Raw genomic sequence first — 23,263 nt, 5'->3', positions numbered from 1 at the left:
TATGGCAATATGTGGGCGAGCGGTTCGCTCTTGTCAACTTTGTAAACAGACTGCCCCATGGTGGCAGTGGGGTTATGGTATGGGCAGGCATAGGCTATGGACAACGAACACAATTGCATTTTAACGATGGCTATTTGAATGCACAGAGATACCGTGGATCTGACGGCGTGTATGACAGCATGTTCCAGTTTTCGCCAATATCCAGCAACTTCGCACAGCCATCGAAGAGGAGTGGGACAACATTCCACAGGCCACATTCAACAGCCTGATCAAATCTATGCGAATAATTAGAAGGATCCATAGATTAGGGCCTCATTGATTTATTACAATTGACTGATTTCCTTATGTGAACTGTAACTCAGTAAAATCTTTGAAATTGTTGCATGTTGCATTTATACTTTTGTTCAGTATAATTGAATCCAAGATGGTGTTCCCCCCACATAAACCAATTTGTACCCCAGTAGACAATCTCCTGTTGAAAGCTGAAAGACCTGAACACTTTATCTCTTCATTTTATGCTGCTACAGTTGAAGTCAGAAGTTTACATACACTTTAGCCAAATACATTTAAACTCAGTTTTTCACAATTCCTGACATTTAATCCTAGTAAAAATTCCCGGTCTTAGGTCAGTTAGGATCTACACTTTATTTTAAGAATGTGAAATGTCCGAATAATTGTAGAGAGAATGATTTATTTCAGCTTTTAGTTCTTTCATCACATTCCCAGTGGGTCAGAAGTTTACATACACTCAATTAGTATTTGGTAGCATTGCCTTTAAATTGTTTAACTTGGGTCAAACGTTTCAGGTAGCCTTCCACAAGCTTCCCACAATAAGTTGGGTGAATTTTGGCCCATTCCTCCTGACAGAGCTGGTGTAACTGAGTCAGGTTTGTAGGCCTCCTTGCTCGCACACGCTTTTTCAGTTCTGCCCACAAATTCTCTATAGGATTGAGGTCAGAGCTTTGTGATGGCCACTCCAATACCTTGAATTTGTTGTCCTTAAGCCATTTTGCCACAACTTTGGAAGTATGCTTGGGGTCATTGTCCATTTGGAAGACCGGTTTGCGACCAAGCTTTAACTTCCTGACTGATGTCTTGAGATGTTGCTTCAATATATCCACATAATTTGCCATCTATTTTGTGAAGTGCACCAGTCCCCCTGCAGCAAAGCAACCTACAGCATGATGCTGCCACCCCCGTGCTTCACGGTTGGGATGGTGTTCTTTGGCTTGCAAGCGCCCCCCTTTTTCCTCCAAACATAACGATGGTCATTATGGCCAAACTATTTTTGTTTCATCAGACCAGAGGACATTTCTCCAAAAAGTACGATCTTTGTCCCCAGTTGCAAACCATAGTCTGGCTTTTTTTATGGCTGTTTTGGAGCAGTGGCTTCTTCCTTGCTGAGCGGACTTTCAGGTTATGTCGATATAGGACTCGTTTTACTGTGGATATACAGTGGGGAAAAAAGTATTTAGTCAGCCACCAATTGTGCAAGTTCTTCCACTTAAAAAGATGAGAGAGACCTGTAATTTTCATCATAGGTACACATCAACTATGACAGACAAAATGAGGAAAAAAAATCCAGAAAATCACATTGTAGGATTTTTAATGAATTTATTTGCAAATTATGGTGGAAAATAAGTATTTGGTCAATAACAAAAGTTTCTCAATACTTTGTTATATACCCTTTGTTGGCAATGACACAGGTCAAACGTTTTCTGTAAGTCTTCACAAGGTTTTCACACACTGATGCTGGTATTTTGGCCCATTCCTCCATGCAGATCTCCTCTAGAGCAGTGATGTTTTGGGGCTGTCGCTGGGCAACACGGACTTTCAACTCCCTCCAAAGATTTTCTATGGGGTTGAGATCTGGAGACTGGCTAGGCCACTCCAGGACCTTGAAATGCTTCTTACGAAGCCACTCCTTCGTTGCCCGGGCGGTGTGTTTGGGATCATTGTCATGCTGAAAGACCCAGCCACGTTTCATCTTCAATGCCCTTGCTGATGGAAGGAGGTTTTCACTCAAAATCTCACGATACATGGCCCCATTCATTCTTTCCTTTACGGATCAGTCGTCCTGGTCCCTTTGCAGAAAAAACAGCCCCAAAGCATGATGTTTCCACCCCCATGCTTCACAGTAGGTATGGTGTTCTTTGGATGCAACTCAGCATTCTTTGTCCTCCAAACACGACTGAGTTGAGTTTTTACCAAAAAGTTATATTTTGGTTTCATCTGACCATATGACATTCTCCCAATCCTCTTCTGGATCATCCAAATGCACCCTAGCAAACTTCAGACGGGCCTGGACATGTACTGGCTTAAGCAGGGGGACACGTCTGGCACTGCAGGATTCGAGTCCCTGGCGGCGTAGAGTGTTACTGATGGTAGGCTTTGTTACTTTGGTCCCAGCTCTCTGCAGGTCATTCACTAGGTCCCCCCGTGTGGTTCTGGGATTTTTGCTCACCGTTCTTGTGATCATTTTGACCCCACGGGGTGAGATTTTGCGTGGAGCCCCAGATCGAGGGACATTATCAGTGGTCTTGTTGTCTTCCATTTCCTAATAATTGCTCCCACAGTTGATTTCTTCAAACCAAGCTGCCTACCTATTGCAGATTCAGTCTTCCCAGCCTGGTGCAGGTCTACAATTTTGTTTCTGGTGTCCTTTGACAGCTCTTTGGTCTTGGCCATAGTGGAGTTTGGAGTGTGACTGTTTGAGGTTGTGGACAGGTGTCTTTTATACTGATAACAAGTTCAAACAGGTGCCATTAATACAGGTAACGAGTGGAGGACAGAGGAGCCTCTTAAAGAAGAAGTTACAGGTCTGTGAGAGCCAGAAATCTTGTTTGTTTGTAGGTGACCAAATACTTATTTTCCACCATAATTTGCAAATAAATTCATAAAAAATCCTACAATGTGATTTTCTGGAATTTTTTTTCTCAATTTGTCTGTCATAGTTGACGTGTACCTATGATGAAAATTACAGGCCTCTCTCATCTTTTTAAGTGGGAGAACTTGCACAATTGGTGGCTGACTAAATACTTTTTTCCCCCACTGTAGATACTTTTGAACCTGTTTCCTCCAGCATCTTCACAAGGTCCTTTGCTGTTGTTCTGGGATTGATTTGCACTTTTCGCACCAAAGTACGTTCATCTCTAGGAGACAGAACGTGTCTCCTTCCTGAGCGGTATGACGGCTGCGTGGTCCCATGGTGTTTATACTTGAGTACTATTGTTTGTACAGATGAACGTGGTACCTTCAGTCGTTTGGAAATTGCTCCCAAGGATGAACCAGACTTGTGGAGGTCTACAATTTAGTTTTCTGAGGTCTTGGCTGATTTATTTTGATTTTCCCATGATGTCAAGCAAAGAGGCACTGAGTTTGAAGGTAGGTCTTGAAATGCATCCACAGGTACACCTCCAATTGACTCAAATGATGTCAATTAGCCTATCAGAAGCTTCTAAAGCCATGACATCATTTTCTGGAATTTTCCAAGCTGTTTAAAGGCAAGTCAATTTAGTGTATGTACATTTCTGACCCACTGGAATTGTGATACAGTGAAATAATCTGTCTATAAACAATTGTTGGAAAAATTACTTTTGTCATGCACTAAGTAGATGTCCTAACCGACTTGCCAAAACTACAGTTTGTTAACAAGACATTTGTGGAGTGGTTGAAAAACAAGTTTTAATGACTCCAATCTAAGTATATGTAAACTTCCGACTTCAACTGTATATACTCTGTTGAAAGTAACCCAAGTGCTCTGATTAGGGTATGGGAAACTGAGCTGGGGAGATGCCCAGAAATAAAAAATTGGACAAAGGCTATGCTCGAAGCAAGACAACCGTTCGCCTGCAACAAGGTGCAAGTGATGCAATATAAGATTATGCAAAGTGTTCATAGCGCTCCCATTATATGTAATAAAATGAAAGCAGAATTCTCTGATACCTGTTGTAAGTGTAAGAAGGAAAAAGGCACTCATGACCATCTGCTTTGGACTTGCCCATTAAGTAAAATGTTAATATGTCCTATAAGAATGGACCCATTGCTATTTGTATTGGGTGTTGTCGGGAACAGGCCCTCGCTTACTTTAACACAGCTCAATCTTCTTTAAAAATTACTTTTTGTGGACCGCAAATGCATTCTCCTTCACTGGATAAAAGATCAGCCACCAACAATAAATCAGTGGTATTGTGAGATCTTCAAAGTGTTACCACTGGAGAAAATGTGTCCTATATTTAGGAACAAAGGAGATTTCTATTCTATATGGGACCCCTTTTGCTATCTCTTCCCCCTAATCTTGCAGATACCCTGCGAAGTATCAATATAAAAATTATATGAATTTATGGGTCAACTGGACCCTGGTCGCTTTCTTGTATGAAATACATATATTGTTGTGTAGGTATTTTACACACTACAGCCACACTGTAAAAATAAAACAATTACAAATTTAAAGCTGAGAACTGAAAGGGAATGTATTATTATTATTTTATTTTTTTGTGTTTGTTGGTTGGTTTATGTTACCGTTTTTTAATTCAAATATATGTACATACTGTATGTACAATTTGTTGTTGACCTGAAACAAGGAAAATGATCTAACAATAATAAAAAAAATCTAACAAATTGTTCATGATTGATGGAAAAAATCTACAAAATGAAACAAAAAAAGGGCTGTATAAATCTGGTATAGAGTTTATTCAGAGTATTTCAATGCGGTAGCTGCCCCAGTCACAATCACTGTGTGGTCCTGAGACTTGAAACTGCATGGCATTTAGAGCAGCGAACACAGTTTGAGGAGAAAGTGGTATGTAGTGCCGTCTTCTGTTGACATACTTGCCTTTCTTTTTTAACTCAATAAAGAACCTTGAACCATCACTCCTCTTCCAAAGGGAATTCAATGTGCCATAACCCATGCAAAAAATTAATAAATAATAACATCCACTTTGTATATACAGTTCTGTCATTTACACATTTTCAATAAATATTTTAAAATATTTATATATTTTTTTAATTCTCAATGAAATCTCAGACAATTGGTTCTATATATTTCATCAAATCATGACTGCACCTTTAAATACATTATTCTGTACCGGTTATTATATTTGTTTAGAATTGTTTCTAATAATGCAAAACCCTCAGTCCAGGTGTGAGAAGGCACTTCACTGTGTGAGGGATTATGGATAGGTGCAGGCCAGAGAGAGTAGCCGTGAGGGTTTAACAGTTCAAAACAGTCATAATACTTATTCATGCAACTTAGCAAAAACATTTTTACAAAGAAATAACCAAGCACCCAGCCAGAGAGAAGTAAAACCTTGTGAATAACATGTAGTCCAAAGCATTGAAAAATAAAGTAATGAGTGGCAAATTTCATAGATTCATCATCTTCCCCTAATAACTATGGTTTAATAGGTTTTTGAGTCTCCCTTCCAAAGACACTGGCGCACAAAAAAGACAAACCATTGCCTATCTTTATTTTAAAAAGACTTTAGCCTCTGTGCTACCAGTGTTGCTTTTTTCTGTAAGTGTTTTTGGTTTTGCTTCACAACAAGTGTCACTGAGGAAGAATGGAAATGTGTTCCAGACGCAATATGGCAGTCAAAGGTATGAGTGTAAGGGCTTCTGTGGCAATCCAGCGGCCTTCACTGCTGAGACAGAAGGGCGTTCCGATTGGCCTTCATCTTCTCAAGGCGCTTTGATAGGTGGCTGTTTGTCATCTCCATCTCTTCAATCTTATCTAGTGCAGTCCGCAGCTGTGGGAAAAAGAGGGGAATGGTTAGAGATGAAAGGTTAGACTATGTTTTACGTCAAATCAAGCATCGGCCACTGCAATTTTTTATATTTTATTTTGTTCCTTACCTCTCTTTGAAGTTTCCTTTTTTAAATTTTCAGTTCATCTTCTATTTTCTCTGAGTTATCCGCTGATGCCTTGTATCTGGACACTTGTCCTTCAAGTCTGTTGATCTGGATATGAGGATAATGAAACAAAAACAAATTAAACGCAACCTTCACCTTTGAAGCTGACATTTATTTTCATTTTCTCATTCGAATACTAAAATGCCTTAGGAAAGTATTCAGACCCTTTGACTTTTTCCACTTTTTATTACATTACAGCCTTATTCTAAAATGGATAAAATAAAAATAAAATCCTCAGTAATCTACACACAATACCCCATAATGACAAAGCGACAACAGTTTTTTTTTGAAATTTTAACAAATGTATAAAATTTAAAATAAACAGATATACCTATTTTACATAAGTATTCAGAAGCTTTGCTATGAGACTCGGAATTGAGCTCAGGTGCATCCTGTTTCCATTGATCATCTTTGAGATGTTTCTACAACTTGATTGGAGTCCACCTGTGGTAAATTCAATTGACTGGACATGATTTGGAATGGCACACACCTGTCTATATAAGGTCCCACAGTTGACAGTGCATGTCAGAGCATGTCAAAGAAAAAACCAAGCCATGAGGTCAAAGGAATTGTCCGTAGAGCTCCGAGACAGGATTGTGTCGAGGCACAGACCTGGGGAAGGGTACCAAAAAAGCATTGAAGGTTCACAAGAACACAGTGGCCTCCATCATTCTTAAATGGAAGAAGTTTGGAACCACCAAAGCTCTTCCTAGAGCTGGCCACCCGACCAAACTGAGCAATCGGGGAAGAAGGGCCTTGGTCAGGGAGGTGACCAAGAACCCGATGGTCACACTGACAGAGCTCTAGAGTTCCTCTGTGGAGATGGGAGAACCTTCCAGAAGGACAGCCATCTCTGCAGCACTCCACCAATCAGGCCTTTATGGTAGAGTGGCCAGACGGCAGCCACTTCTCAGTAAAAGGCACATGACAGCCAGCTTGGAGTTTGCCAAAAGGCACCTAAACACTCTCAGACCATGAGAAACAAGATTCTATGGTCTGATGAAACCAAGATTGAACTCTTTGGCCTGAATGTCAAGCGTCAGCTCTGGAGGAAATGTGGCACCATCCCTACGATGAAGCATGGTGGTGGCAGCATCATGCTGTGGGGATGTTTTTCAGCAGCAGGGACTGGGAGACTAGTCAGGATCAAGGGAAAGATGAACAGAGCAAAGTACAGAGAGATCCTTGATGAAAACCTGTTCCAGAGCGCTCAGGACCTCAGACTGGGGCGAAGGTTCACCTTCCAACAGGACAACGACCCTAAGCACACAGCCAAGACAACGCAGGAGTGACTTCGGGACAAGTCTCTGAATGTCCTTGAGTTGCCCAGCTAGAGCCCGGACTTTAACCCAATTGAACATCTCTGGAGAGACCTGACAATAGCTGTGCAGCGACACTCCCCATCCAACCTGACAGAGCCTGCAAGGATCTGCAGAGAAGAATGGGAGAAACTCCCCAAATACAGGTGTGCCAAGCTTGTAGCGTCATACCCAAGAAGACTCGATGCTGTAATCGCTGCCAAAGGTGCTTCAACAAAGTACTGAGTAAAGGGCCTGAATACTTATGTAAATGTTATATTTCAGTTTTTTATTTGTAATACATTTTCTAAAAACCTATTTTTGCTTAGTCATTATGGGGTATTGTGTGTAGATTGAGGGTAAAAAAACCAATGTAATCAATTTCAGAATAAGGCTGTAACGTAACAAAATGTGGAAAAAGTCAAGGGGTCTGAATACTTTCCGAAGGCACTGTATATTAATGTGTCTGGTTCAGCAGTTTGAATATGGTCAGCTAGGGTACATATGGACGGGGGGAAAAGTATGTCAGTGTTTCCATGAATTACGTTTTGTTCCATTGTGCCTATTTCCTGTTCTGCCTTCGAGAGCTTGAACTTGTATTCACTTATCTGTCTGTTGGCATCTCCTGCAGAGAGTAAAACATTAGAACATTTGAGTTAGTACAGGTACTTACACAGGACAAGGGAATTAAGATGTGAGCCTTGCTGTTAGTTTCTTTTTGGCAGTGTTTAATTTAAAGAGAAAGCCTCTGAGTGAGTGTGCATAGGCTTTGTATCAATGGCGACGTGTATGCCTTTGTATGTTTGTGTGAATGGTAGTGTGAACTTTTGTAGGTTTGGGCAGGAACGGGACTTACTTTGCATCTCAATGAAGTGCAGGTCAGTGCCATTCTCTATCCTCTCTCTGTCTGTGAAGGCATTCTCCATCTTGGATTTCTTCTGCCTCTCATCCTCCAGTTGCATTTTCAACTTCCTGATCTGAGGGACACCACACAGAATGGACAGCATTACTTATTATAGCTTAACAGGCAGTTAAAAAAGACATGAGAAAATTGTCAAGAGTAAACTGGGGTTGAAGAGGAAAGATATATACCTGGGCTAATAGTTCATCCCTTTCATCCGCAAGCTTTCGTAGCCTAACATCTGCAAAGGAGAAAAAATATGATTATAAAAAGGTGCCTTACACCTATGACCGCAGCACCACTGTGCTAAAATAACAATGAAGCGCGCCCCCTGGTTTATTATTGACTAAATAACACATGTACATCACAGATATGAATTCATTTATTTGTGCTCCCTTTAGGAGAGCTTTTTCTGTTCCCTCCACTCACCCAGATGCCCTTCTCCTGGGCAGCCTCCTGTGTAACCACGGTGATCCCTGTGGCTGGGTCGGTATGGCTGATGTCCCCATTAGGCATTCCCTCTGGGATGATGACCAGGCCGTGTTTCTAAGGAGTCAAAGGGAGACAGGGTTAAAAGAGGATCTCAACACAGAGAGGCTATGTCCCAATATCCACACTAGCATACCACTCAGTATGAATTGGACCATGATAGTACGGTCATTGGAACTTGGATAGAGTGAGGCAGCATAGGAGGGTTTACAGATGAGAACTTGATGTATTTCACGGTTTGAAATGCAATAAGCCACAGAGCAGACCATGTAGAACTGTATGAAGTAACGGTTTACTGAGGTTTCCATTGCTTGTACACAGACGGACAAACACACAGCACACAGAGTATACAAATATTAAGAACACCTGCTCTTTCCTTATTGATGTCACTTGTTAAATCCACTTCACTCAGTGTAGATGAAGGGGAGGAGACAGATTAAAGGAAGATTTTAAGCCTCGAGACAATTGAGACATGGATTGTGTATGTGTGCCATTCAGAGGGTTAATGAGCAAGACAAAATATTTAAGTGTCTTTGAATTGGGTATGGTAGTTGGTGCTAGGCGCACCGGTTTGTGTCAAGAACTGCAACGCTGCTGGGTTTTTCACGCTTAACAGTTTCCCGTTTGTATCAAGAATGGTCCACCACCCAGAGGACATCCAGCCAACTTAACACAACTGTGGGAAGCATTGGAGTCAACGTGCGCCTGTGGAACGCTTTTGGCACCCTGTAGAGTCCATGCCCTGAAGAATTGAGGCTGTTCTGAGGGCAAAGGGAGGGTGCAACTCAATATTACGAAGGTGTTCCTAATGATTGGTATACTCAGTGTAGTTCAACACATTTGACATCGGGAGGGGAGGTGGAAGAAACAACAGAGTAAGAAAAAATACAAAACAAACTGAGGTACACAAGAAGACATGCATAGCTACATACCACAAGTTGCTTTATTATCACTGTTCTGTTTCTAGCAAGCTTATTCCTGGAACCTACTTTGTCTATTCAATGGGGATATAGACTATTCCCAGCCCTCTGGTGGTGAGACCTAACTCTCCTGTTTTGGCCTTCGCCTTGATGTCAGCCAGAGAAGACATAAAGAAAGAGAAGGGAGAGAAAATAAGTGGAGGAACGGGTGGAAAGACTGATAGACGTACAGTATATGCATGCACACTATAATGTCCTTTGTACATGTACATATGTCTGTAGACACGCAAAATGTACACCAGAATGGTAAGGTTGAGTTGGAAAGGCAAAGTGACAGATGTTGACACAACCACCACATGCTCACAGATAAAACAACACATGACAAAACATTGATGTAAGGGAGAGCTAAAGGCCAAATAAAAAAAATATATCTGACACTAGACAGGCAGAGCTTTAGGTCTAGGCCTACATAACTGAAATGGATTTCATGCTGTCATTTCAGGGTAAATCAAATATGAGTTTTAAAGGGGAGAAATTTCACATCATTTTCCATACATAAATGCTTGCAGGTTCACATTTTCCCTTGCACTGACTAAACTTTACGGAGTGCACACAAAACCTACATTTGAACCTATCATGACTATAGCATCCAAACTGTATTAAATTAGTGAGCCCACAATCATCATATCACATGCACATTTAGGGGAAACTCCAAACTGTGAATTAGAATTGGTCCAACAACTACTGGCTATTATCCAGGTTCCCTGTCATGCAACTATGAGAGGCAATAAACTGTTTAGGACCAGTCGATTACCTAATACAGATTTCATTGATCGGTGAATCAGCACCAAGTTTCCTTCAGGCAACTCTACAGGTTGATATGGGTGGTCCGATTCTCTACCCTTCTGCTGAATTTTACACTAGTAAGACTGCCCCTCATGGATTTAAAAGGAATTGGACTGATGTAAGGAATATGGTGGAAACTCCCTCCAGCCATGCTTGCACCAACCCAATGCTTTTAAATACATGAGGAGGGTGTGAACGAATGTACACTTACATTTTAATCTAAACACAACCCTTCAATTTTCATTTGGTCAGAGAGAAACATACAAACCAAAACAACACAAGCTGTCTGAACATGTCTGTGCACATCTATTGCCTCTCACAATCCTTCAGTCCCTAGCGTGACCTCCTACCCCAATATTTTTGTCCTTCCAGTTTATCGTTTCCTGCAGGTCAAACACGTCTCTGGTGAGGGTATCTAACTTAGTCTGGATTTGCTGGTTCTCCTGTAGTGGTATTGCGTACAGAGAGAGTGAAATGGGATAAAGGGTAAAATAGAATGAAAAACAGAATAAAATAGATGAAAAGGATGGAAAGAGATATGAAAGGAGAAATGAGAGGATGAAACATAAAAATATAGATAGCCTTGAATAGAAATTGAGTGATAGAGTGAGAGTGAGAGAGTGATGAAAAGTAAGGTGGCCAGAACATGATCTGGATTAGAGATAATTTCAGTATAGAGAAACAAGGCAAATAAATGTGACAAAGACCAGACAGAGAAAACGATGAATCAGAGGAGAGGAGACACTGGGATGAGTGTGAGACTATGAGAGAGAGAAGTGTAGTCTCACACTATGGATCTTCATCAAGCTACTGCAGTACACAGACTACAGGACTGTAAATAATGGAAGTGTAGAAAGAGGTGTAGGTGTGAATGGATGGCATACCTCTATGAGCTCATCTCTTTGGCGGATTCCCTCTTTTAACTCCACTTGTTTGTGCTGCAGTACTGTGCATGTGTGCTTTTGTCTTTCTAGTTCCTGGAATGAAAGAGGGCCGTTGTAAGACATGCAATCAATCAGAAAGTGCAACATTCTTCATTACACAAGTTTAGACAGTACGGAGAATTCAACCAAGGCAGCGCAAAATGTCCAGTCAGAAAATAATATTTCCCTCTCTCTCATGCATTGGCATTAGGCTATAGCCTAAACCTATTTATTTTTTATAAAGAACACTAGCTTGTGTCTAGCTGTTTAGAAAAAACGGCCTGTATTCCCTTCTCTCTCCATTCGATAGGCTATGAATATGACAGAAGGTGTTCATCGTTTTATGCATGGCTTTGACCCGATCCATCTCAAAAAGTTATTTGAATAGCCTTCAAATGTAAGGTAGCCAGAGGACTAACAATGAGAGATAAACAATATCAATAGCAACATTTTATGACAAGTTTAATAAAGTTCAAGCTTATTAAGAAATAATAAATTTAAAAAATCCCGCCATGTGAGGTTGAAAACCAAATGGACAATAACCTCTCCTCCTACTAGACAAGTTAAAGTTATAAACAGTAGCTTATTTCACAAAAATTCTAACCTACGAAGGGGTTGTCTTAAAGTTGTTTTGGCTTTCAAAAATAACAAAAATGTAAGTCTATAACCTAAGCCTAGGCATAGGCTATTCTGAATCACAGCTGTATGAGATTGTAGAAAAACAAATAGTTGGTTCTATTTTATGAGGCAAATAAAGCAACTATTATCCAGTTCTGAAGACTGCAGACTGCTTCTATCCAGCCCATGATGTAGGCCTACAACCTAGCTCACTAAGACAGCCCGATCCTCATCAGACAGTCACTGCTCCACAGACACATAAACCTGTTCTGCTCCTCCACCAGAAAGGAATATCAGAAAAGATTTGCATTGCCTGCACTTAGCTTCTGGCCAGGCTCTCAACATCATTTTTCATCAGGATTTGTCCAGTTGCATCGCATATCACAATGTTTTATGGGTACATAATCACAATAGGACAAATGTTGATGTCACCCAACCCTAGACCACACTGATAATAGGAGCAACACACTACATTTATTCGTACAATAATTTAGTCTCTCAACTAGGAAACCATGTTTGGGATGTTTGAAACACACTGGCGAGTCTTAAATGTAACCTCTATTTCAGTCTCACCTTCAAATGACTTTAATTCAGTATGACACATTTAACAGTGACTCGTGTTCTTACATTAAATTAACAATACTCATATCAAGAAACATAAAATGTATGAACAGTAGTAATATCTTAAATAAGATCTAAAACAGAGGAAAGGCAGCCCTATCTCAAGTGTTCCATCAGTTGTCCAACTCAGGTTTGATTGTATTTGACAATCTGGGGTTTTGAAACTTCATCACAATGCATCCTGACCGGTTGCATCACCGCCTGGTATGGCAACTGCTCGGCATCAGACCGTAAGGCGCTACAGAGGGTAGTGCGTACGGCCCAGTACATCACTGGGGCCATGCTTCCTGCCATCCAGGACCTACAGTGCTGCTTGAAAGTATGTGAACCCTACAGGGCTGGTCATTATTTTGCTATGAAATATTAAAATAAACATAAGGATTTTATCTAAACCCCAATTCGTAATAAAGACATTCCAAGTAAATGACAGAAACAAAAAAAGTATATATTTTCATTGTTTATTTAAAATAAGTGGTTTATTTAACAGAAACTCAGATTTGATGTGGGCAAAAATATATGTGAACCCCTTCAGTCAATAGCTTGTGGCACCTCCATTAGCAGCGATAACTTGGACTAAACGTCTCCTATAGTCAGTAATCAGTCTCTGACATCTGTTTTGAGGGATTTTTGCCCACTCCTCCTTACAGAACTCAGCCAATTGAGTGAGGTTTGAGGGGTGTCTGGCATGAACTGCCAGCTTTAGGTCCTGCCACAGCATCTCGATTGGATTTAGGTCAGGACTTTGACTTGACCAATCCAAAACACAAATCTTCTTTCTCCTGAGCCATTCTTTGGTAGATTTGCTTGAATGCTTTGGGTCGTTGTCTTGTTGGAAGACCCATTTTCGGCCCAGCTTTAGCTCCTTGACTGATGGCTTGACATTCTGTTCAAGAATCTCCTGGTATACCTCAGAATTCATTGTTCCCTTAATGATTTGTTGTGTCGCGTCGGTGCTCGTCCTTATTGCTGTCAAACAAAGAGTCCGCTTAGGCTGCACTTTGATTATAAGTTTTATTTATATCACAAGATGTCAGCATAAGTTACAGACCCTGCAGGGCTGGAGAACAGTGTCCAAAGATAATCTGTCTGTTCTAACCCCCTCTGCTCCAGCATATACTTATAAAGAATGCAAAAAATATGGGTTGCTCCCTCTGCTGTCCAATCACCTGTCTCCCCTGGGGCGTCACCCTACAAATGGCTACTTTTGAACTAAAATAAACCTCCTTTCAGTTCCACTTAAAAAACATTAACAAAGACATAATCCTAATACACTACAGATGTAGAGTCGTCCAGGTCCAGAGGAGGATCTTGACATTCCCACCACCATGCTTGACTGTTGGGATAAGGTTATTTTGGTGGTAGGCAGTGTTGGGTTTTCGCCGAACATAGCGGTGTTATTCTGACCAAAAAGGTCAATTTTGGATTCATCGGTCCAGAGAATGGACTTCCAGAAACCTTCAGGTTTGTCCAGGTGGTCTCTGGCAAAGTTAAGATGGGCAGTTTGGTTCTTTTTTGACAGCAGAGGATTCTTCTTTGCCTCACAGTGGACTGATGATTTTTGAGATGATTTTATAGGCTTCCCCAGACTAATGTGCTCTCACTACATCCTGATGTCCTCTGAGATCTCCTTTCCTCTCGGCATGGTGTGCTTTGCATTCACCTGGATGGGTAACACCAAACTGACCAGGTTTCTTCTCTATTTATCAGTCCCGCCTCCAAACTCTTTCCTAACGATCTCGCCTTTGATTGGTTCATTTGGTAGCTAATTATTTACCCACCTGATTCTACTTACCTACTTGATTTAACCAATGCAACTTCGGGTTCACTTATTTTTGTACCTGCACTACTTCCTTTTTAATTTTGTTTTTCTACTACACGCATGATTTCCTCTACACCAACATATGGTATTGGTAAATATAAATCTGTTATGTCAGATCAAAAAGACTGGTTCTGATTAAATGAAGATTTCATTGTAAAAATTGAAAAAATCTGTAATTGCACAAGGGGTTCACATACTTTCAAGCAGCAAAACATTGTCATAGACTCCAGTCACCCAAGTCATAGACTGTTCTCTCTGCTACACCTGTTGTATTCGGCGCATGTGACAAATACAATTTGCTCCCTCTGAAGCCCAACTTGGAATTGGCTCACATTGTAATCAATTTCACAAAACCCGAGATGGACAAGTGATAAAACGGATCCACTTGATATCGATGGTGCATTGATTCAACCGGAGGAATTTTTCAAGGCACTGATTTCAAAAATGTAAATAAAAAAAAATGCTTCAGACCAAACAAAAAAAATATATATATATCAAACTGGAGCGAGTTCAGCTAGTGTTTCAGTTCTACCAAAGTGTAGGACATGCCAGGAATCAGGTGAGTTAATAAACTACCCTTTTAAACACAAATAGACTCCGAGAACAGTGAGCTTTTTAGAGTGAAGACAGAAAATAAACCAGGAGACCACCAGAGCTGTGTGAATGAAAGTTAATTGTAGATTTCAGGGTAGGACTACAAACCCTGAAACCCATCCGACAGAATTGTAAGAACAATTCATGGTCTTGTTCTTACACCCCAAGCACTGCTAGAGTTCAAGCAAGGCTTTCAATCCATGCCATAAACAGTGAGTTTCAAACTGAGCATGAAAAGTCATGCAGGGAACATTACATTTTAGTCATTTAGCAGACGCTCTTATCCAGAGGGACTTACAGTTAGTGAATACATATATTTTTTATTTTTTTATACTGCCCCCCCCCCTGGGAAACAAACCCACAACCCTGGCGTTGCAAACGCCATGCTCTATCAACTGAGCTACATCCTTGCCGGCCATTCCCTCCCCTACCCTGGACGACGTTGGGCCAATTGTGCGCCGCCCCATGAGTCTCCCGGTCGCGGCCGGCTGCGACAGAGCCTGGATTTGAACCAGGATCTCTAGTGGCACAGTTAGCACTGCGATGCAGTGCCTTAGACCACTGCGCCACTCAGGAGTTACATGCCATCAGGAGTTACATGCCAACATGCCATCAGACTGGGAGACACAATAGAAATGTGAGTGTTTTTGGTGTTACAGTTAGCTGTTACAGTCAGTGGGGTCCTAGAGGGGGTGAGATGTAGATACAGTGGGTTAGTGATGCCATAAGGCTACCAGAGGACAAGAGAAGGCACACTGAGCTCAGATCCCTCTACCTTCAGCTCTTTAAGTCCCTGCATGTAATGCCCTTATACATCATGAATCTGGTCCTTTAGATCATAGAGCAGTTGGGAAGAAAGGGTTCGTTGGTTGGGGTGAATTGGGGGAAACCAGGAAGAATTAAGGACAGATTTCAAACAAAGCACCCGTGCTGTTGGCATCTCAAGACAGTAATTTACCCAACGGTAGGCCCAGACATACAGGATGACAGCTTTATAGGACGTTTAAAAAACATGTCACATCCCGTCTTCCCATTCATACATACAGCCACATGTAAAATGGAGGCGCTGAGTAGCAACGCACATGCCCCACCCACCCGAGGATCTGTCTTTTTCAGCAATCTACAGTGGCTTGCGAAAGTATTCACCCCCCTTGGCATTTATTGCCTTATAACCTGGAATTAAAATGGATTTTTTGGGGGGTTTGTATCATTTGATTTACACAACATGCCTACCACTTTGAATATGCAAAATATGTTTTATTGTGAAACAAACAAGAAATAAGACAAAAAAAAACTAGAAAACTTGAGCGTGCACACCTATTCACCCCCCCCAATACTTTGTAGAGCCACCTTTTGCAGCATTTACAGCTGCAAGTCTCTTGGGGTATGTCTCGATAAGCTTGGCACATCTAGCCACTGGGATTTTTGCCGATTCTTCAAGGCAAAACTGCTCCAGCTCCTTAAAGTTGGATGGGTCCTGCTGGTGTACAGCAATCTTTAAGTCATACCACAGATTCTCAATTGGATTGAGGTCTGGGCTTTGACTAGGCCATTCCAAGACATTTAAATGTTTCCCCTTAAACCACTTGAGTGTTGCTTTAGCAGTATGCTTAGGGTCATTGTTCTGCTGGAAGGTGAACATCCGTCCCAGTCTCAAATCTCTGGAAGACTGAAACAGGTCTCCCTCAAGAATTTCCCTGTATTTAGCGCCATCCATCATTCCTTCAATTCTGACCAGTCCCTGCCGATGAAAAACATCCCCACAGCATAATGCTGTCACCACCATGCTTCACTGTGGGGATGGTGTTCTCGGGGTGATGAGAGGTGCTTGCGCCAGACATAGCATTTTCCTTGATGGCCAAAAAACTCAATTTTAGTCTAATCTGACCAGAGTACCTTCTTCCATATGTTTGGGGAGTCTCCCACATGCATTTTGGCAAACACCAAACGTGTTTGCTTATTTCTTTATTTAAGCAATGGCTTTTATCTGGCCACTCTTCCGTAAAGCTCAGCTCTTTGGAGTGTACGGCTTAAAGTGGTCCTATGGACAGATATTCCAATCTCCGCTGTGGAGCTTTGCAGCTCCTTCAGGGTTATCTTTGGTCTCTTTGTTGCCTCTCTGATTAATGCCCTCCTTGCCTGGTCCGTGAGTTTTGGTGGGCGGCCCTCTCTTGGCAGGTTTGTTGTGGTGCCATATTCTTTCAATTTTTTAAATAATGGATTAATGGTGCTCCGTGGGATGTTCAAAGTTTCTGATATTTTTTTATAACCCAACCCTGATCTGTACTTCTCCACAACTTTGTCCCTGACCTGTTTGGAGAGCTCCTTGGTCTTCATGGTGCCGCTTGCTTGGTGGTGCCCCTTGCTTAGTGGTGTTGCAGACTCTGGGGCCTTTCAGAACAGGTGTATATATTCTGAGATCATGTGACAGATCATGTGACACTTAAATAAAGTCCACCTGTGTGCAATCTAACTAATTATGTGACTTCTGAAGGTAATTGGTTGCACCAGATCTTATTTAGGGGCTTCATAGAAAAGGTGGTGAATACATATGCACGCACCACTTTTCCGTTATTTATTTGTTAGAATGTTTTGAAACAAGTTATTTTTTTCATTTCACTTCATTAATTTAGACTATTTTGTGTATGTTCTTTACATGAAATCCAAATAGAAATCCATTTAAATTACAGGTTGTAATTCAACAAAATAGGAAAAACACCAAGGGGGATGAATACTTTTGCAAGGCACTGTATTTCCTGTGTTTGAGGGATGCAAAATCCACTTGTCACTTAAATCTCACTGGGTTGATTGCTTTCATTTTACTTCGGCGACTCTTTCATACTCTTGCTTGTGCCTGTTGTCTTTCCCCGTTAAAGTTACGAAAGCGGAAATGTTTATAATGACCTGTCAAACACCCCCCGGTAATGACTGAAATGGCCTCAATGGAATACATTGTCTTTACATTGTATCTATAAAGAACCCTAAAGCTTCGTCTGGTATTTAACACATCTCGACACTTACACAAGATAGATAACTTTATTTTGATGGGTGTTCATTTTTGTGGAATTGAAAAAAGTAACCTTTCGCTACAGTTGAAATGTTCACAAATTAGATGCGCAGAAATTAAAGCAACTTCCGAAAATGAACACTCGGATAATAGTGATGTCTGATCTCACAAACAATGTAAAGTATGTATAGATAAGGTGTAATCTAGAGCCAAGCGTGTTGATTTTTGATCCGAGGGAATCCTGCTATTGTCACGGTTGTTGAGTTATGCAACAGAACGTGACAAGGGTAATTAATGAGGCAGTCTAGACAGCGCAGGTGAGTGCAGGTAGGCCTAGACAAAGGAAGTTTGTGGTTGCAGCCCTGTTCCATCCCTTTATGTTAATGTATTCATATATGCAAATACAGTGCCATCAGAAAGTATTCATAACCATTGACTTATTCCACATTTTGTTGTGTTAAAGCCTGAATTCAAAATTGATAATTGATATATTTTATACCCATCTACACACAATATACCGCATAATTACAAAGTGAAAACATGTTAAGAAATTAATGCAAATTGATTGAAAATTAAATACAGAGATATCAATTTACATAAGTATTCATACCCCTGAGTCAATACGTTGTAGAAGCACCTTTGGCAGCGATTACAGCTGTGAGCCTTTCTGGGTAAGTCTAAGAGCTTCCCACATCAGGATTGTGCAACATTTGCCCATTATTATTTTCTAAATTCTTCAAATTCTGTCAAATTGGTTGCTGATCATTGCTGGACAAACATTTTCCGGTCTTGCCATACAGTGAGGGAAAAAAATATTTGATCCCCTGCTGATTTTGTACGTTTGCCCACTGACAAATAAATTATTGTCACGCAAGTGTAGGTGGGTGATGTGGTGGAATTAGACGCAGGACACCGGAGTATAGTCCACAAGACTTTAGTATAAATCCAATACGGAAAATACTACTACAATATCCAAAGGCGCAACAAATACGCACAAAGGCAAAACGAAACCAAGGGCGCACCAGACAAGTGCGTAAACTCTCCAAAACAGTGGAGGGAAGCTCAACCGAGCGAACATGTAGAAACCCTACACATGACTGACAAAATCCAATAACACACAACACTAGACAAACACAACGAGAAACTTATAGGACACTAATTACGCCAAATGAGAAACAGGTGTGAAAACAAACAGACAAAAGCAAACGAACATGAAACATACAACGGTGGCAGCTAGAATTCCGGAGACGACGAACGCAGAAGCCTGCCCGAACAAGGGAGAGAGGCAGCCTCGGCCGAAACCGTGACAATTATCAGTCTATAATTTTAATGGTAGGTTTATTTGAACAGTGAGAGATAGAATAACAAAAAAAAAATCCAGGAAAACGCATGACAAAAATGTTATAAATTGATTTGCATTTTAATGAGGGAAATAAGTATTTGACCCCCTCTCAATCAGAAAGATTTCTGGCTCCCAGGTGTCTTTTATACAGGTAACGAGCTGAGATTAGGAGCACACTCTTAAAGGGAGTGCTCCTAATCTCAGTTTGTTACCTGTATAAAAGACACCTGTCCACAGATGCAATCAATCAATCAGATTCCAAACTCTCCACCATGGCCAAGACCAATGAGCTCTCCAAGGATGTCAGGGACAAGATTGTAGACCTACACAAGGCTGGAATAGGCTACAAGACCATCGCCAAGCAGCTTGGTGAGAAGGTGACGACAGTTGGTGCGATTATTCGCAAATGGAAGAAACACAAAATAACTGTCAATCTCCCTCGGCCTGGGGCTCCATGCAAGATCTCACCTCGTGGAGTTGCAATGATCATGAGAATGGTGAGGAATCAGCCCAGAACTACACGAGAGGATCTTGTCAATGATCTCAAGGCAGCTGGGACCATAGTCACCAAGAAAACAATTGGTAACACACTACACCGTGAAGGACTGAAATCCTGCAGTGCCCACAAGATCCCCCTGCTCAAGAAAGCACATATACAGGCCCGTCTGAAGTTTGCCAATGAACATCTGAATGATTCAGAGGAGAACTGGGTGAAAGTGTTGTGGTCAGATGAGACCAAAATCGAGCTCTTTGGCATCAACTCAACTCGCCGTGTTTGGAGGAGGAGGAATGCTGCCTATGACCCCAAGAACACCATCCCCACCATCAAACATGGAGGTGGAAACATTATGCTTTGGGGGTGTTTTTCTGCTAAGGGCACAGGACAACTTCATCGCATCAAAGGGACGATGGAAGGGGCCATGTACCGTCAAATCTTGGGTGAGAACCTCCTCTCAGCCAGGGCATTGGAAATGAGTCGTGGATGTGTATTCCAGCATGATAATGACCCAAAACACACGGCCAAGGCAACAAAGGAGTGGCTCAAGAAGAAGCACATTAAGGTCCTGGAGTGGCCTAGCCAGCCTTCAGACCTTAATCCCATAGAAAATCTGTGGAGGGAGCTGAAGGTTCGAGTTGCCAAACGTCAGCCTTGAAACCTTAATGACTTGGAGAAGATCTGCAAAGAGGAGTGGGACAAAATCCCTCCTGAGATGTGTGCAAACCTGGTGACCAACTACAAGAATCGTCTGACCTCTGTGATTCCCAACAAGAGTTTTGCCACCAAGTACTAATTTTGCAGAGGGGTCAAATACTTATTTCCCTCATTAAAATGCAAATCAATTTATAAAATTTTTGACATGCGTTTTGGGGGATTTTTTTGTTGTTATTCTGTCTCTCACTGTTCAAATAAACCTACCATTAAAATTATAGACTGATCATGTCTTTGTCAGTGGGCAAATATACAAAATCAGCAGGGGATCAAATACTTTTTTCCCCTTACTGTACATTTTTAAGTAGATTTAAGTAAAAACTGTAACTCGGCCACTCCAGTGTATGTTTTGGCCTTGTGTTTCCTGCTGAAAGGTGACTTAATCTCCCAGTGTCTGGTGGAAAGCAACCAGGTTTTCCTCTAGGATTTTGCCTGTGCTTAGCTCCATTCTGTTGAGTTTTTATTCTGAAAAAACTATCCAGTCCTTAACGACTACAAGCATACCCATAACATGATGCAGCCACAACTATGCTTGAACATATGGAGAGTGGTACTCAGTAATGTGTTGGACTTTCCCCAAACATAACACTTTGTATTCAGGACAAAAAGTTAACTGTTTTGCCACGTTTTTTGCAGTATTACTTTAGTGCCTTGATGCAAACAGGATGCACGTTTTGGAATATTTGTATTCTGTACAGGTTTCCTTCTTTTCACTCTGTCAATTAGGTTAGAATTGTGGAGTAACTACAATGTTGTTGATCGTTCCTCAGTTTTCTCCCATCAAAGCCATTAAACACTAACTGTTTTAAAGTCACCATTGGCCTCATGTTGAACTCCCTAACCGATTTCCTTCCTCTCCGGCAAGTTAGGAAGGACGCCTGTATCTTTGTAGTTACTGGGTCTATTGACACACCAAGGGATATTCATTGTCTGCTTTTTTTTTTTACCCATCTACCAATAGGTGCCCTTCTTTGCGAGGCATTGGAAAACCTCCCTGGTACTTGTGGTTTGAAATTCACTGCTCAACTGAGGGACCTTACAGATAATTGTATGCGTGGGGTACAGAGATGAGGTAGTCATTAAGAAATCATGCAAAACACTATTATTGCACACAGAGTGAGTCCATGTAACTTATGTGACTTGTTAAGCAAATCTTTATTTGCCATAACAAAGGGGTTGAATACTTATTGACTCAAGACATTTCAGATTTTCATTTTTAATTAATAATAAAAAAACAATATTCCACTTTGACATTATGGGGTATTGTGTGCAGGTCAGTGACAGAAAATCTTAATTTAATCAATTTTAAATTCATGATGTAACACAAAATGTGGAAAAAGTCAAGGGCTGTGAATACTTTCTGAAGGCACTGGACACACAGTATATTTATGCAAATAAGGCACATATAATTTTCTTTATTTTAACACAAAATATAAAATAAATACCTAATACCATTAGAAAATGTATATGAGTGAATTCTAAGAAGAAAAAAAACTGAAATTTGACAAAATGAATACCTGAATTCCCACCAAAATCCCTGAACTCCATTCTTAGTCCGTGCCAGTAAAATGTTTTCTGTGCTATAATTCAGTCAATACCTGATGGATACCAGTTTGGAGTATCTTCATCATTGTCCAACTGTTGCATTTATTAGAATTGTTTAAAACACTAAGAATTTTGCTAACCGTTGCTATGGAAAGCAGAGAGAAGTGTGGATGTTTCAGATATTATTATCTGACCTCAAATAAAACAGTAGTGAGTTAAAGAGTAAACTACTACACAAATGGTTCACTGTAAAAAGTTACTTATCTTTCAAATGGATTGACATTTAAAATGATAGTGTTTATTAGAAAACATTGGTGTTGATACTGGTACTGACACATAACACGTATCTAACAGGTTGTAATGACACCTAATGGTGTTTATGTAAGTGGAGGTGTGTGTTTGCGCGTGCGCAACTTACCCTCAATTCACTCAGACTGGTGTCAGGGTCAACAATGCTGCCCGTGTCTACACTGCTCCGTCTCGAGGAGGTCCCCCCCAGGGAGGCCAAGGTGGCCGCAGAGAGACAGGGGGTCGTGCAGCGCGAAGAAGGCTAGAAAACACACCCCAGGACTGTCATTCAACACCAACACTGCCATCTGACACCACTGGGCCCTGGCTTCACTTATCCTCCCACTAGGCTTGGGCAGTATACAGTATATACAGTTGAAGTCGGAAGTTTACATACACTTAGGTTGGAGTCATTAAAACTAGTTTTTCAACCACTCCACAAATTTCTTGTTAACAAACTATAGTTTTGGCAAGTCGGTTAGGACATCTACTTTGTGCATGACACAAGTAATTTTTCCAACAATTGTTTACAGATTATTTCACTTAGAATTCACTGTATCACAATTCCAGTGGGTCAGAAGTTTACATACACTACGTTTACTGTGCCTTTATACAGCGTGGAAAATTCCAGAAAATGATGTCATGGCTTTAGAAGCTTCTGATAGGCTAATTGACATCATTTGAGTCAATTGGAGGTGTACCTGTGAATGTATTTCAAGGCCTACCTTCAAACTCAGTGCCTCTTTGCTTGACATTATGGGAAAATCAAAAGAAATCAGCCAAGACCTCAGAAAAAAAATTGTAGACCTCCACAAGTCTGGTTCATCCTTGGGAGCAATTTCCAAACGCCTGAAGGTACCACGTTCATCTATACAAACAATAGTACGCAAGTATAAACACCATGGGACCACGCAGCCGTCATACCGCTCACG

At 41.0% G+C, this 23,263-nt stretch overlaps 1 pseudogene; it reads right to left on the bottom strand.

Annotated features, from left to right (window-relative positions):
* Positions 1-4,579: 4,579 nt before the first annotated feature.
* Positions 4,580-23,263, bottom strand: part of LOC121582616 — a 31,013-nt pseudogene continuing 12,329 nt past the window's right edge.

Source organism: Coregonus clupeaformis, chromosome 1, assembly GCF_020615455.1.
Source record: "Coregonus clupeaformis isolate EN_2021a chromosome 1, ASM2061545v1, whole genome shotgun sequence".
Lineage (NCBI taxonomy): Eukaryota > Metazoa > Chordata > Actinopteri > Salmoniformes > Salmonidae > Coregonus > Coregonus clupeaformis.
This window is presented reverse-complemented; position numbering and strand designations above follow the sequence as displayed.